Genomic DNA, 18,575 nt, shown 5'->3' with positions numbered 1-18,575 from the left:
TAAATTACAAACTAAATACACACATATATGAACATAAAAAGTCTGCAGTAATTAATCCAAGACAGTTGTAGTTTCGATTTTAACTTAATATCTGATTGTACAATATTTTAAAATATGCAACTTTTGAATATTAAAAAAAAATAAGGCCTTCACTCTAGTTAAAATCAAACTGTATACAGTTGTATTTTTGACTGTTTATGTAACTTTAGCTCTTAAAAGGAGAAAAAAAAAGATGAATAACGATTATAGTTTTTTAAAAATATATAACAGAATACATTTCATTTTCTTTAAATTTATTTAAGTACTTTCAAGTAGGACTCGTCAGAAATAGTTTCCTACTGAATTGGAATGTTAACAAATTGAAATAAAATTATACTGCAGTTTAAAGTTTTAAGATATAAAATGACGTAATAATCGAATGTATAAATTAAATTAAGTGTTAATGCTAAACAAATTTGGTATACTAATAAAATTCGGTAGAATTAAAACAATCTAAATAAAGAAGCGATAAAAATTTTAAATTAAAACTATGCTTAAAAATAAAGTTTAATAAGAAACTAATTACTTTAAAATTACTAATATAAGGATTTAAAAAGTCTAGTTTGGTAAACGAACTTTTTCTGCTTACATAAACTGGGCCTTAAAGACCGGAAAAAAGCTGTTCAAAGATTATAGTTTTACAAACATTTACACTCTAAGTGCTTGGCGAACTGCGAGGTAAGTTTTAGCTAGAAACAATTAATTTAAAATCAGGTTAAAGCTTTTTATAATAAAAATTTACAGATATGCTCTTTTTTAGCTTATATGTAAACTGTAGCGCCTATTTTATGGTTATTCATCACATTTTTCCTCTTAATTAAAAATATTTGTATTATACTGTATCATGCCATGGACTTTTTTCATTTGAAGTTGTTAGCAAAGAACTTTTTTTAATAAGTGTGGCCCGATCTTCATAGAAGGCTAACAACCCATGCTTTAAATATACATAAATATCTATATCTTAGTACTGATGCTAAATAAAAAAAAAGGATTTATATTACACTTTTTTTGAATAAATAGTATTTCATTTTTTAAGTTTTAACTATTATTAGAATTAACATATAATCTCAATCGAACCAACTTTAAGAATCGAATTAAAATGCTTAAATATAGCTAATTAAAATTTCAAAATATGTTCAGCTTGTTTTGAACAAAATATATTTAAATATGGTTTTAAACTAATAACATCAAATACGAAAACAACACTAGCTGGATAATATTTTTAATTAACAATACTACTAATATAACATTAAATAAACAAATTAAATATTAACAATTTTGTTAAAATATAAAGTAGTGTGTAAAACTAAGCTAGTTATGCATAAATAAAAGAATCCACATTCTAATGAAATTCATTAAACAGGATAAAATTAATTTAAATGTTTTAAATAATTTTTCAGTTTTTAACTTAGTAGAACTTCATCTAAAAACACAATTTCATAATTTGATTTTTAAGTTGTTTTTTATTTTTCATAGTATTTAATTTCGCTATTTTAAACAAGTTTGCTAATTATTACGTGGTTAGTAGTATTGAGTAGAATTAAATTGCTAGTTCGAATAAATATTTAGGTGTTGTGATAAAAATACTTTTTAAGAAGTTCTTTTTTTTCAAAACTAATAGTATTTTTTCTTATCTAATTTAAAATACGACACTTTACTAACTAAGTACATATTTTAATTTATTACTAGAATACTGTTCTCGGAACATTGAAAAAATTATAAAGTAAAATATTCTAAAACAATAGACTTATTTAGTTACCTTATAACTTCATTCCTAGTATTATTACATAAAAAATTACTTTTTGAGATTCTGGAAAAGTTTTATCATCATAAACTTTGTTTTCTTTCTTTGCTACAGATGCTAAACAAAATAAGCTAAAAACTATATATACAATAAACAAATCCATTTTGTAAATTCAAAATAGCTGTTTAATTTTAAAACACTTAGTTAGTTAGTAAAAGTTGTGTAGTCAAAACATAGCTATCACGTTTTGTTTTTTTAATCGGAAGTTACGTAGGAATTAGCTATTATCTGCGGTCAATAATCATCGTTTTGAACTTGATTAATATCAAAATAAAATAAGTTTGAAAACTTATCAAAAATTAAGACAAGCAAATAAGTATAAACTTTAAAAATATTTATAAAAATTTATTGTTTGACAACTGATAAATTTGTTTCAATTTTATTTTGAGCCGGAAATAAAACCTTCTTTATTTTTTATTTGACAAACTGTCCTGGGCATGACGTTAGACTATTCTGGTGTATGACTCGATAACCGAAAGTTTTTTTTGTACACCAGGTCCTTGGACCAAACTTTTTGAGCGTAGTATTTTTTTTCGTTCAATAAACAATAGTGACACTGTAAATTAATGTATGTTGTTGTTTTTTAACTTGATTAGTATAACAAACATCCTGCATAATTTCAAACTTTTAAAACTGCTAGTATTACATTGACTAGATGAAATTTTAGTTTTATTTATAGAAAATTTTAGGAATCTTTTTATCTAGATTTAATTTAATTTAACTTTGTAACATTAAAAAATACGAGATTAATATTAAAACTTATTTAATCAATCGTTAAAATTTACATTCAATGACTTTTAATTTTATTTTTCAGAAGCACTGATGAGCTGTTAAAGAAAAACTTAGATTTATAAATAAAATTTTGTAATTTTAAGAAAGTATTTAAAAATAACATTTAAAGCACTTAAACTATGTTTTTAGTAAAACGTAATAATATAAGTAAAAGAAACATACTGATAGTTTTATTAAATTTAACAAAGTTTAAAGATATAAAACGCTTAAACCAAATATATTAAGTAAACTTTTAATTTAAAATTTTTGTTGAATGACAAAGAAAATAACGCTTGAAATATTCATTCCTAGGAACTGGTGTACGAAAAAACCTTTCGGTTATTTGAATTTTTTTTTTACACGTAGCCATTTATCACATAAAAACATAGTCCATAATTTAAGACGATTTAAAGAAAGTTTTATCGAGTTGTTTTTGATTTTATGTAACTCTCTTAACTTTTTGTAAGATTTCTAGAACTATTGGTTCTTTTTTTCAAAAAATCAAGAAGCGCCTCCATAAAACTTTCTCTAAATCGTTACAAATTGAGCACAATGTATTTATGTGATAATTGGCCACATTGAAAAAAATCAGCCTAAAAACTTTAAAGTCGAATTTTTTGGGTCCCATACAGTTTGCATTGGCGTGGTTTTCAGAAAATCTAAGATACCTCTACAAAAACTTTTTAAAACCATCTAAAATTTTGCCCAGGGTGGTTTCGTGGTATTTGCCGAATGTAAAAAAAAAATCAGCTGAAAATTCCAAAGTTGCCGATTTTATAAGCATCCTAGTGAGCAGTAATAACAATATTGGTATTCACTTAAGTTTGTTCGTACAACTAAGTTCCGCTGCTAAGCAGACCATCAAGTACTTCTAAACTTATATTCGCAAAAGTACAACACATTTGGTTTAATTTTAGTGTTGCTACTTTTGTGTGTTTGTGGAGTACCTACTTTTATTTTTAATTTTTGCGTATACTTCAATATATATTGTGTATCAATTATTTTATTAATTTACTAAAACTTGATTTTAAGTGCTCTATACTTTGTGTGTAAAAAACTTTATAAAAATAAAAATCAATATATTGAATTTTATATTTTTGATATTAAAAAAACAGATTACATATGATGGCAATCAAAACATAAAAATTTAAGTGCCCATGAGACTTTGTTTATAATTAAATTTGAATCAAAATTTATAGTTTATAGAAAAAAATCTGATGATATGACGTTATAATTTACTAATCTATTAGTCGAACTTAAAAATCACTGTACATTAAGTACTTAAGTTATAAAATTAGTTTATGTCTTAAAAAAATAATATACATATTAGAAAAAAATGTTTTAATTAAACCTTGAAACTCATGCAAACTTAGAGTATAAACATTTATTTTTTATCAGTTGAATAAAAAGATTTATAAATCTTTCTACTGAAAAGCTTTAGTTCGTGCAAAAACAGCGCTCCGTTCAAAATTGACCCACCGTGCTAAAATGATGCCATGCAAAAGTGACCCACCGTGATAAAATGATGCCGTGCAAGAGTGACCAACCGTGCTAAAGTGACGCCGTGCAAAAGAGTCGTTGTGCCATTCTGACACCCACCCATGTCAAGTAGTGAAATCAAAATAAATACAATTTTACTTAGTGCAATTTTTAGATTAAGCCTTGACAGTATGGTAATTTGTATTATTGCAATTTTGTTTATATTACTATTAATTCGCTTTATACATATTATATTTTAAAAGTATACTTTTTAACACACAGTGGGCTCAAGCCGCGTTTAACTGGCAATAAGGAATGTTTTCTTTTTATAAATCATTACTTTTAAGTCTTTCCAAGTATTTTTCAAACTAGTCTAAGGTTGTATCTATTGAATTTTCTAAACTAGATTAAAAAAATTCTTATAAAACAATAAAAGTTATCGGACTTTAAGTAGTAGCTCAAATAAAATGTTTTTGCTCTATGCATTTTTTATATAAAAAATATCTTTGTTATTATCATAAAAATAAAACAAATTAAATTCATATTTTATTTTATTTCGTTTCTTAAAAGCTTGTAGATATTTAATAGATAATAAATACAAATTTTTAACAATAAAAAAGAGTTCTTTCTGCTAAAAATACTTGATAAAAGTTTGATATACAGGTTGTATAGGGTTTTTTAAATAATACTTTTTTCTTATCAAAAGTTTCATACTCGGAAAAAGTTTTATTAGTTTTATTTTTCTACTGACTCTTAGGACTTTAAAGATAACTAAATATGTATATTTCATGCATGCCAGAATCTATTATTTTAAAAAGTTTAGTAGAATGACAATAAAAGTAAATAAGAAGTTTACCGTTTTTCAAACCAAAAAAAACAAATAAGCTTTCAAAATTTAATTATTTTAAGTTAAATAATTCTTTAATATAACTTTTTAAAACTTTTAAAAAATTAATAAAATACTTTAGTGTTAAACTAGTGTCAAAAATCTTTTTTTTTTTGTTATTTCAAGTTGCGGGCCCACTGTGAAACTTTTATTAACAATTTCAATCAAGTTTTTAGTAAATAATATAAGTTTATTATATATACAAAATTTAAAACGAGTTGAAGACCTCTACTTTAATTAAGGGGAGCAAATTTATTTAAATTTTCTCAAAAATTAATGTACCAAACTAAGTTTCGCTAAAAAATCTCATCAGTATATAGAATAAAACAAACAAATTATATTTAAACCATGGTTTCCCAAACCTTTTTCATTAGGCTCCCTTTGAAAAATATGAAAAAAGCTATAGCCCCTCCATTAGAATTTTTTTTCTAAAACTAATATTAAATACGTCTAAGATCCTTTTTTGCTCTTCATCATTAACTCCAGAATATCTAGTGTAAATTTTAAGCTATTTCCTGTAATATCTAAAATAAGTTTCAAAACCACCCTTAACTACGCTTAAACACTTTTTTTTAGTCTTTATCATCAACCCCTACAACTTGGGTATGCAACTCAATGACCAAAAGGTCTTTTTATGTACCAAGGTCCTTGAACCAAAGAGTTTTTGAGTAACTTTTCGTTATTTTTTTACGTTTTTGTTCAATAAACTATGTAACTATGTTAGTCCCGAATATCTAATTAAATTTAAATTTATGACTTTATGGTTAGCTCCCAAGGGGTCTATATGGCCCACTTTGAGAAACCCTAAACTAGATGTACAATAATTGTTACGTTTAGAATTCAAAAATACTATAATAACTATTATAAACATAAAACAACAAAAATTGTTTTGATAATCTTACTATGCCTTGTGTACCATAATTAACACAGTTAGTATTTTTACTTAAAAATGGACAAGTATTTTTTTAAATTAAATGTTTTTTACTATTACTTCTTTAAAAACTTGAACTTTTCAAATTTTATTTTTAAATCAACATCACATGACCTTGTTTTTTTAAACATGTATTTGTTATGTCAAAACTACATGCCTTTTAACAGCTTTCATGATTTTAAACCATTTAAATGTTTTGCTAAAAGTCACTAGATCAAATTTGGAAATAATAACACCAAAAGAAAAAAAGCAGACAAGATTAGTTATAAACCTTTTAATTAAAAATTTATAGTTAGTTTACTAAATACAAGAGTTTAATGTTTTTGGATAAGTTTCAACATAAATGTGTTTATTTAATTAACTTTAAAAATTATATTTGTACTAATGTTAGATTGTTGTTCATTTTTATTTTGTAACTAGCTTTGCAACCTTTAAAAAAAGAAATATACCAAGTCAAGTAAGTACTATGGATAAGTTTTCAAAAAAAAAAAAACTTTATTTATATTTATTAAATGTTTTTTAAAAATATTAGTAACAGAAGCTAGCATAGTTTTATGTTAGTTCCCATCTAAAAACAAACTACATAAAATTCAAAAAAATGTTATTATTTTGTAGTTTTTAGAAGTATAAACAAAGATGAAACGTTTAATGTATGCAAAAAAAAAATTGAAGACATCAATAACTTAAACTTCTCAATATTGTGCCTCTTTACAAAACAAGTACATATTTAATATTAATTCTTGTAAAAGTTATCTTCATTTTTATAATACTATAACTTAATATTATATAATATATACTATAACATAATTTTTATTCTAAAACAACCCAAGTTAAAAATAAACACGTGATTGTAGCATAAAGGTATCTAATTTAGCGTGTTAAAAAGTTTTACTTTTTGGAGCAATTATTTTAACAATAAGTAAGGTTTTAGAAAACGACGTAAAAATGATAGTAAGTAGCTGTAAATTTAAAAACATACTTTTTGAAAATTAGTTATTAAAGTTTGTTTTACCATCGATTAAACATTTACTTAACATTTTATTTAGTTGCTCTTGTACGGATTGTACTAGAGTAATTTACATGTTTCAGTTTTCTTTATTTAGTTATTTAAAATGAAAAAAAAAACTGTTGTTTGTTTATATCTCAATTAATTTTTATTTTATAACTTTAAATACCTTGTTTTATATTTATATAATTTTTGAGTTTTACTTGTGTGATGTTTTCATTATTTTTTAATGCCTGTTTAGAGAAAAATTAAAATTAAAAACTCCTTAAAAGATTTACTTATTAAAACGTCTATTTACTTTTGTTTAAAGAGTTAAACGTATTTGTCATTTAATAAGTAACTTTTTTATCTATTTATTTTTTTTTTGTTCAAAAGTTGAATCGTTCGGTTACAATAACAGTGGTCTAGTTAGTCTAGCAAGATTGCTGCATTTTCTATCTGGTTATACTTTAGATTATTTCTTTAGGTTACTATTTTGAATTAAGTTTAGAATACTTACATTATTTTTAGCATGCCAACGTGAAAAAAAAATTATAGATGTATATACTTTAACAGAAAATTAAGTATTTAAAAAGTACGCTGAGATAACTGTTTAGCAAACTTATGTTGAAATATCTGTTTTTCTGTGAATATCATAAATAAGAAAAAAACTTCTTTTTTGTGTTTAAAAGTATTTTTTGCCTTGTAATATTACAATTTTAGACTTAGAAAAATATTCAAAATATAAATAAGTATATTTTAAAACAGAAGGAAATTTGTTGTTGTTAATATTATTATTGTTCTTTTATTATTAAAGAAGCATGAATCTGACATTACTTGTTATTTTATTTTCATTTATAAAAGTTAAGTTCAGTTATGGTAGAATTCACTTCTTTAAAGTTGTTAAAAAATTATGCAACAGTTTATTTATCTATTCGAAAGTGAAATTATTTTTACTGTTCAACTAAATTTATTAAATAAAATAAAGAACAACACTTTAAGCACAAAATACTGATAAAATTAAACGTAAAGATATTTTAGCGTATTTCATTTTTACTTTCTTTAAAAAGGTTGTAACTTATCATTCAAGTATTCAAATGCTTACTATAAGTATTGTTTATCTCCTTTAAAGTTGATTTAAAGTTATATTTGTTTTTTAGTTCTTATGTTACTAAACAAGTTTTTAAGTACATTTTTATGCACAATATTCAATTAATTTTCGTTTAGTCTTTTTTTTTTCATTTCGTTTAACTGATTGTTTTGTTACTAAAGATTTACATACTTAAATGATAAAAAATTAAATGTAATAGCTCGTAAGAAATTTTATAAGCATGTAGTGTACGACTCGATAACCGAAAGGTTCCTTTGTACACCAGGTCCTTAGACCAAACTTTTTAAGCGCTTTTTTATATTTTTCAATAAACAATATAAACAATGCTGATTTTTAAAAGTTGTCTAATAAATAGTTTTATTTTGCATAAACATAAATTTGATACAAAATTTTGTATAAAATATTTTGTATTATACATTATATATAAAAGAAATCATTTATTTTATTTGATGCTAAATAGTTTTATTACACAGTTTATAGAATAAAATTTTTGATTGGGTTAAATTGAAAATAATAAAATGAGATTTGCTTTAACCTTTTTGGTAAGTTGTTCGAATGTTAAAGTTTATTCATATAATTGAAATTTTTATTGGCAAACAGTTTGTTTATATTTTAGAAAGTTCGAATAAAAGTTTTGTATAAATTATATCTATACTTATAAATAACATAGACAAATTTTAAATTTGTTACAAAAAACTATGTAAGTACATACATTATTATTTTAAACTTTGTATTAGTTTGCAGCTTCTAGCAATTTTTGTTGTACTAAGCCAGTCTAGTGAGTTTTAAAAAACTTGAATACTTAAATTATATTATGCATGTCTATATGTTTATACAAATTACTGTTTCTGTTAAGTTAATTTCTGTTTACACAAAAATGTGTACCTTTAAAACTATTTTTATTTACAGTAAGATAAAAAGCTTTAAGATTAATATATTTTTACAATTAGTTAATTTTTTTATAATTTAAACTAGAAAACAATCATTTGAGAAAAAACAAGATTATATAATCTTTTCTTCGCTAACTCTATAATGTTTCTCCCGAGATAGTTTTAACGAAATATGATTGAATTTTTTCGTTATTCTTTTAAAAGTCACAGGATATTCAAATCTTGTTGTGACGACTTCCGGTCACCGTCTTTGTGATTTTAGCGATTGGAAGGAGGTAACTCCTGAATATGGAAACACTTGCGTCAGAAAGTACAAAACCTAGGCTTGGTGGACATCACCTTACCCTTGGTGCTACCATAATGACAGGAGTTGGGATAATTGTCAATTTTAATGATTTTATTGTTGACTATTATTGATTGTTAAAAAAAAAATGTAAAAAAAAATTGATTTTATGTTATTTTTAAGTTCAAAAGATTTAAAGCAATGTTGCCTACTTTTTTTGAACTTTGCAATACTAGTTAATTTTACTTTAGTTTACTAATTCTTTTTATAAAATTAAACATTTAATTTAAACTTTTTGTAATAAAATTAACTTTTAAAACGTTGTATGTTTTCAAAACCGATGTTATAAGAATGTTCTATTTTCCACAAATTAATGTTATAATTAACATACTAAAAACACTAATAAAATAACTTGAGAAGTTCAAAATTCTGAAATTTATGTCTATTAAATTTATAAAAAATTAGAAAGGCTCTACAAAATTTAAAACAAAACTTAGAAAGATTTTATTTTTATTAAAGTTTTATATTAAATTTTTTTAATTTAAGTTTTTTGAATTAATTTCTTTTGAAATTTTCGTAACTTTTAAAACTACTTAGACTACACTTGGGAAGTAGATCCGAAACAGACATCTGATCAAGAATGAATCTAGAAGGAAGCAATATTATTACAATTATTGTCAGACTGATGCTACTTAAAATGAAGCGAGAGAAATCTGTTAAGCCTGAGGTGCAGAGTGAGGTCTTGCCAGTTTTCAAACGAATCCCACAATGTATTATTTACACAATGATGTTAGAGGGGGTTGGTCTTACGGTTACAACCACGACACACACAACAAACCTGTGAAAAATATTGAGTGAGTTTATTTATAAAGGATCTTAGTTTTTAATATTTAACAAAAAGCTAATGTACATGATATGTTTGAAATATATAAACAAGTTGTTTAGGTGGGCTAACTAAAACATCTAAACAAAATTTAAGGGAAGCACTTGGTTCTTTGATCAGACTTGAGATAGACTTTGGTTGAGGAATGTAGATCTGTACTACGTTGAAAAGACGACGAAAGAAACAGAAAAAATCAAAACAGTGATGGCGAAGAAAGTAGGCCTAACCTCATATACCTTAAAAGTAGCGTCAAGTTCAATAAATTCACAAGGTGTGGGTTTATGGATGAAGAAGGTCGTTTTTACCTATGTAAAAACAGTTTTGTTTGTGTGAGAGATTTAGAGTAATCTAATTAAACCACTTCTGCTTCTTATCAACAGACACAATTTTATTCGAACATTTAATGTTTGTCAATATAAATTATTTGAATAAGCCATAATCCTCTAATAAAGTGTTCATTTTTATTGATAGGAACAAAGCTGAAGTTAAATTGCATGCAGTCTAATATATAGTGTAAACTGATAAGGTACATGCTTTATGTTTCGTTTTTATTTGTAACTTGTTTGTAAATTTTAAAAACTTAGCATAAAGGTGTTATAATTTTAGCAAAGAACTTTATTCCCTCTTATATATTTTTTGTTTTCTTAATTATTTTACTTTTCTATATTTTTCTTTTTTTAACTGGTTAATTGTTAAAAAATTCTTAATAAAGTATTGACTACAGAAAACTTATCGATCAAACTTACTAAACACAAGTTTATATAAAAGAAATCAGTTAACAATTATGTACATAAAATTGCAAAGTTGGAAAATAATGAAGACTTAAAGAAAATGGTATAATATTCAAGTTAAAAAAATCTATAAGATCTAAGTCAATTTATAGAAATAAGGCAAAAATACAACTAAATCTTAATAAGCGTTATGAATTAGTTATTATAAGTGTTTATTGTTGTTAAAAATATATTTAAGATTTAAAATTTTTGAACTGCTAGGTATTTAAAGTACATACTTAAAAAGTTAATAGTTACTAAAATCACAGTTTAATTCAGTTAACTTATAAGTTATATTGCAATGAAATTTTAAATCAGGGTTTCCCGAACTTTTTTTCATAAGGCCCCTTTTGTAGAAATTAAAAGCTAGGGCACCCTCTCACAAAAACTTATGTTAAATACGCCTAAGATGTTTTTTTTTCTCTTCACCAACAACTCCAAAATATCTAGTATAAGTTTTAATACTCCCCTTAAGTGGGAGCGGGTCAGAATGACACAGCGACAAAATGACACGGTGCGTCACTTTGGCACGGCAACAAAATTATACGGTACCCACTTTGGCACAGCGTCAAAATGACACGGCGGGTCACTCTGGCACGGTGCGTCACTTTGGCACAGAGGGTCACTTTGGCACGGCGACAAAATGACACGGTGCGTCACTTTGGCGCAGCGACAAAATGACACGGAGGGTAACTTTAGCACAGCGACAAAATGACACGGTGGTTAATAAGGAAGGGAACGATTTGTTGGGAAACTTCAATCTTCATTGGTATGGACAACGATCTTATTGTTCTAGGAAACTTTTCGGTTTCCTGTCTTCTAACCGGTTTTGTTGAATCAGCAACAATCACAATGATTAACTTTGAAAACAAAGACCGCAGGACTTTTATATTGTGGCTTCATTAAATAAAGTGAAACACGTAATGTTTATACCTTCTATTGTACATCGTCGTACTTATAATCAATATACTCATTTTTAAGCAGTAGCAAGGTGTTAGGTGTGCTTAATAAACGACAAATAGTTATTTGTATCAAACAACGTTCACAAAGATGCAAAAGCAGCAACTTTTGTAACAAAATACGACTACTAAAATTAAAAGGAGTTTATTTTTTATTTTTTTTGGATGGAAAAACTTAAACACAGTTTTTTACTAGAACTTGAAAAGAGTAATGAAAATTAGAAAATTACTTGCCATTTTACGACTAGAAAGATAAAAACTCATATAAACATATTTTTTAAACTTCAGCAACATTCTGATTAAAAAAATCCAATCTACATTTTAGAACAATCATTCAGCACAACAAAACAATAAACTAGTAGATGTAAACACAGAGGAAAATTTGTTTTATAAACTAAAACTCAGACGTTATCGAAAACAAATTTTCTGCTCTTGTAATTCTAAATTCTAATGCGGTTCTTATTTTACGTTTTTATGCTTAAAAAAGTGATACTTGCGCTCTTTTAACGACTTAATAGGTTGCAATTTTGAACTAAAATACTGCGTTCCCTGACGATTTACGTTAGTAGCAACATCTTCAAAAAATCATTGTGCACTTGACTTAAAAGATCGAAATTTTGCGCCTCTATGCGACTTATGTTAGTTGCAACATATATCGTGTACTTAGAAGTAGAAATATAATGCTCTTTCGCAAATAAAATTGTGCACATAAGCACTAAAAATGCATAAATAAAAGTATAAGTACAAATAAACGCAAATAAATTAGTTTTTTTTTAGCAAAACATTCTTTACATCAAGCATCTCTTTAAATAAAACTCAATAAACCACTACTACACACTTGTAATAAAATTGTATACTTACTTTAACAAAATACAATTTTTCTTACTATTATAATAGTAAAACTTCGCAAAATAAAACATTATCGCAATTAAAATTGTCAAGATTTTAAATTCGTTAAAAATTAATGAGTAATTATCTAAATTATTTTCTCGCTGTGTTTTTTAATGGATTAGGCGTTTGATTCCTATTATAATATTCCTAAAGCTCAGGCAACTCGTGGTCTCCAATATCTCAATACAGGGTTGCCCATGATAATTAGGTAAATAGCACATCGATTTCACCAATTACTGCCGAATGCCCCATACTTTCAAAATGTTGTCTATTTTGTATCAAAAGCAAATAAATTTCTTTTTTTTTTTCTTTTTCATCAGAAAGAAATTAACTCCTAATTAATAAACAATACTGTTTTTAAATTTTAGAAAAAAGTTTTTAGAAATCCTAGAAAATGTATTTATTTTTACAAAAAACTCATTTTTTTATTTACAAGATTAAAAATAGAAAATTAAATATTATTTTCATAACAGAGTTAAGTTAACCGAGTTTTTTAAAACTTTGTAATAAAACTCAAGAATATAAAGTAGCAGAAATGTTTTACAAGCAAATTAAAATCTGCTTTTACTGTATTATTATGAAATTTATTTACTGATTTTGTTTTAAATATAAATGCTATTTAATTGCTTATATGCAATAAAATACTATAATATCTGTCATACTCTAAGTTTAGTTCTTTATATTTTAGGCTTTTAATTTTAATTTTATAGTCTAAATATTTTAGTTTTAAATTTTTTTATTAAAGAAAACAACGAACTCGGACAAAAATAAATAAACTAAAAAGTTAGACTAAAAAAATATCTTACCAAAGAAATAAACGAACATAAACAAAAATTTAAAAACAAAAATGTTAGTCCATAGAAAAATTGTATGAAATTCCCCTAAGAAATTCAATAAAATTGGTTCTTTTGCCGAATTCGGAGTTGTATTACTATTTTGTAATATTTTTTAAATTTTAGAATAGAATTTTTTTAAATATAAGAAACTTAAATCGCTATTATAACTAATTTTTAATTTTGTTTTTTGAAATTTATTATAAAACTGTGGTGTTATATTCATAACATAATCTATTACCAAAACCTTTTGTTGCTCAAAATTACCTAAATTAATAAACTTATTTTAAATAATCACTGGATTGTACTTAATGCTATTTCATACAAACTAGGCTTTAAAATGAGTGAATGGTACATTTTACTTTACAAAATATTTTGAATGTTTTGAACCCTAAAAACACAGTCTAATACTCAGAGAAAGCTATTTTAGAATATTTTTATTTAAAGGTGTTCAACTACTTAGAAATAAAATCAAAAGATACTTAAAAGTAGTAATGGGTGTTTAAAAAAGACTTAGAACAAATCAATAAATAAATACAATTTCAAAAACATGTTGATTCTAGGCTGCAGCAGCAATGTTGTATGTATAACCTCTAGTGCTTAATTTTATAAAAGTGATAAATATATGAATGCGCATGAATGGTTGCATCAGACTCTTAATTTTCTCTCAACTGTTCATGATACTATTTTTAACTTTTTCATAAATTTAGGCTCCAGAACCGTTTATTTTATTTATTTGCTTTTAGACAAGTTTATCATATATTTTCAATACAGAGTTTTAAGTAAACATCCTAACTTATTAACTTTTGTTGAATATTTTTTGTATGTTTTTAAAAATTTAGGACTTTACATTAAAAAGATTTATTTTTAACTGCTCGCAATAGATTGTTAAAGCATGTGATTTACGACTCGATAACTGAAAGGTTCATTGGTATAACTTTTCGAGCGATAACCTTTTGTCGTTTAAAAAATAGTAATAAAAAAACTTTTATGTTTAAACAAACTACTAGGTTAAATATTAAACATATTTAATATAACTGGCTAGTTACTACAAAAGCAGCTTAACTCTGTATTTTTAAAAAATAGATTTAAAACACGCATGAATTAATCTTGCAACGAAATAAGTCTGTATTAAATTAAATCTTAGTTATTTTTTATAACAGTTCCTGATAATAATTAATTAAACATTTAACAAAAAGTACTAAATTTTATTCATTACATCAATATGAAAAATCGTGAAACGTAAAAAACAACACTTTAGAATATTTTTGTTTTTATACTATGACTTAAATTTTAAAGAACTGTATCATATATAGTTTCAAATGTATCAAGCTACTATAGTTTGAAAAAAATATAATAAATCTTTTGTTTAACTAAATACTATCAAAATTTTACAATTAAAAGTTATACTACTGAAGAAGTTTAGTTTTGCTTATAAGTTTGTTAATCCATGCTATAGTGACGCACCGGGTCATTTTGTCGCTGTGTCAAAGTGACCCTCTGTGCCAAAGTGACGCACCGTGTCATTTTGTCGCCGTGCCAAAGTAACGCACCGTGCCAGAGTGACCCACCTTGTCATTTTTTCGCTGTGCCAAAGTGACGCACCGTGCCAGAGTGACCCACCGTGTCATTTTGTCGCTGTGTCATTCTGACACCCACCCCCCTTAAGTACGCCTAGGACTTCACCGACAAGTTCAGGATATCTAGTTTAAGTTTCAAACTATTGCTTATAGCCCCATGTGGTTACTTTACTACTCACCTTAGCCCTATAAAAAATTTCTGAAATGGTCCACTTTAGAAAAGTCTGATTTAAACTTTGAAGTTTGTAAACTAAACAAAGATTTATTTTATAATATTTTTTAGCTTTTATTTACTGTTTTAAGCTTGTGATTTACTTAAGTATATATTATTATTAGTAAAAAAAATAATAATAGTAGTTGTTTATTGAACGGAAATAAAAAAAGGCACTCAAATATTTGGTCCTAGGACCTGGTGTACAAAAAACCTTTCGGTTATCGAGTCATTCACCAGGATACAGTTTAAAGTCATGTCCAGGACAAATTAATAAAATAGTATACAATATTAATTTACCATTTTGTTAAACATCAGCAAATTAAGATAAAGAATTGTTTTTGTTTCTGAAAAACTTTAATTTGTTTCGTCTTAGTTTACTTTAAAACAAGAAAAGTTATAAAACATTTACAATTTTATTAAAAATAATATTTTTTTAATTTTTGCTTTGGTCTAAAAAAAATAACTGTTTGTGTGTTTTAGTTTTTGTTTAAAGGGCTAACCAATAGCTTAATTAACAACTTATTTCCAAGACTTTTATATGTTTTTTTTCAAAAATACTTCTTCAATGGACTGACAAGCTTTTTTAGCGACACGGAGTTTTCTAAATAATTAAAAAAAAATAAAAACATAAACTATAAGTAATTCAATTTTAAAAGTTAAAATAGACAAAAAAAATTTACAACTAATAACTAATTTGATTTTAAAATGGTTTGTTTTTAAAATACTTCAGTTTAGTTTTATTTTACCCCGATAACATATTGGCAAAATTTGGTAGAAAGTACTCTTAAATAAATTATATTAATTTGCATAAAATGTTACTAATTAGTAGAGTAATAATAAAACAAAACTGAAGCAGCCTTAAAAATTATGACCATAACATATAAATTTTTTCAATATTTTCTTTAAACAATTTATTTTTTTATAAAACAACAACAAACTAAATGCTTCTCTTAGGAATTTCTATTTTAAAATTTTCTAAAAAAATCTTTTAAGACACACTTGTTAAATTAATACAACTTTCATTAGTTTTTAACCCACACAAAATGCATTTCCTTGTATCTTTTACATCACTTAAATTGCATTTTTTAGTTTTATAAAACTTAAGCTTTGTAATTACTTTTCTTTACGTTATTAGTTGCAAGAGTTTTTTAATTTTATATTATTGGAATATCGAGATTTATAGTTTAGATTTTGTATTAACTTAAAACAACACTTTTTTAATTATTTGTAATAATTAAAATGCTTACATAGTTTCTCTAAATTTTTATGATCGAGTAAAAAAAATAACGCCAAAAATTTGAACAAGTAAAAAATAATTACTTCAGATACATTAAAGCAAAATAGTTTAACTATTTTCAAATAAATTTAACTTTGGTCACTTTTGCACGATGACAGTTTTTTAAATGTATAAATAATAAAAAAATTTAAAAAATTAAAAAAAACACCGACCAAGGGTAAGGATTAGGGGTGATAGTAAAAAACTATAATAATAAATAAAATTATAATAAGAAGGAAAACGTTACCGACCAAGGGTAAGGGTTAGATATAACAGAGATAGTTAAAAAAAGGAACAAGTAAATAAATAAAAAATCAAATTAAAAAAAATTACCTTAAAATTTTAAGCAAGTAAAAAATATGACCCCAGATAAAACTTTGATGAAGTAAAACAAACAACCCAAGTTTTTAACAAGTAAAATTAATGACCCCGGGGTCATTTTTCTTACTTGATCAAAGTTTTATTGTTAACTTAAATCTAGTTAACTTACAGTATCTTTTATAAAAAAAATATAAGAGTTTCAAAACTTACAGTTAAAATTTTGACTGTTTTTATTTTTTAATGTAGTTTTCTAAAAAAATATTTTTTAATTTGAATATAAAACTATTTGTTTAGTTAATTAAAGAAAGCTTTAAAATATACAGTAATTTAAGATAGTTGTATAGTATGTATTAAAAAAAAAATAAAGTTTATAAATTTTCTTAAATCGATTACAGCTTACTTTAGTAGAACGTCAGTAACTACTTTAGTTCTGTAAATAACTATAAAAATTGTACATTACCACAATTTAGAAGAATTTATAGTTTTTGTAAAAAAAAAATACATACATTGTTTCTTTTTAATAAGACTACTTACTAACGAATTTAACAGACTATTTTAATCTTAAATCCGAAAGTAGCTTTTTTCTGTGACTATGAAATTGCTGTATACTTTTGTATGCTTTTTAGCTTTTTGTGAAGCCCGATCTCTAACTACAACAAATTTCAAAGTAAGAATATTGTTGAAATCTTAAGTAAAAGTTTACTTTTATTATGTTTTGCTAAAAGTTGATAAGTGCTAATATAATTTACTGAAACTATTTCTTATTATACTATATTTAAGTATTAACTAAGAAAATAAATTTATCTGAAGAAATATTTTGTTAACTTACATTTAAAGCTAAACACTTTAAAAAGCAGCATATAGTTAGAAATTATAACTAAAATTATCAGAAGAGTCAGTTTTTTAGTAAAACTTTACAGAAAAATTAAATGTTAATTTTACTATAACATGAATATAATACTTTAGATTATATAAGATTTTTTCGCGAAAGACTTTTCCTAACAAAGTTTGTCCTGCTAGAAATTTTTAAGGAAAATTGGTCCTTTACTGTTAAAAGTCTTCCGACTACTAAGCTATAGTTTTTAAAACATAAGAAAAAATTGACACTAAGAATATAAATATTAGGTTATCAGATTTTTGAAGAGTTAGTTTAGTTTAAAAAAACACTAATTAGATGGTTAAAGGGCCTGTTGAACGAATAAAGCTCACAGTTAACATGTCATACACCACAGTTACAGTTTAATAAATTTTAAACGTCCGGGAAAAAGTATGCTTTTTGTTTAAAACCAACTTAATTCTTTTCCAATAATAATATTTTTAATTATGTTGAAAATTTATTTTCATTGATTTTACTACCTATCAAAATAAGTTAAACAACTTAAAAACATTAAATTTAGGCATTCAAGTAGTTTTTTTTTTACGAACAGAATTAAGTTTTGAAATATTTAAACTTCATAAAGAGCTTAACAATTGTTTAAGACGATTGTTTTAAGTAATTTAAATTTGCAAAACTAATATTTTCTTCTTTAACTACGTTTTGACAACTTTCTAAACTTAAATTTTTATAGGGGTATTTTTATTATATATTAACATATAAATTGTTGATAGAAAAGAAAAAGTTAAACTAATACCGTATTTTTCAATTAAAATTATTTAAAACAATTCTAAG

This window comes from Thalia democratica, chromosome 6 (assembly GCF_965202585.1).
Source record: "Thalia democratica chromosome 6, ktThaDemo2.hap1.1, whole genome shotgun sequence".
Lineage (NCBI taxonomy): Eukaryota > Metazoa > Chordata > Thaliacea > Salpida > Salpidae > Thalia > Thalia democratica.
This window is presented reverse-complemented; position numbering follows the sequence as displayed.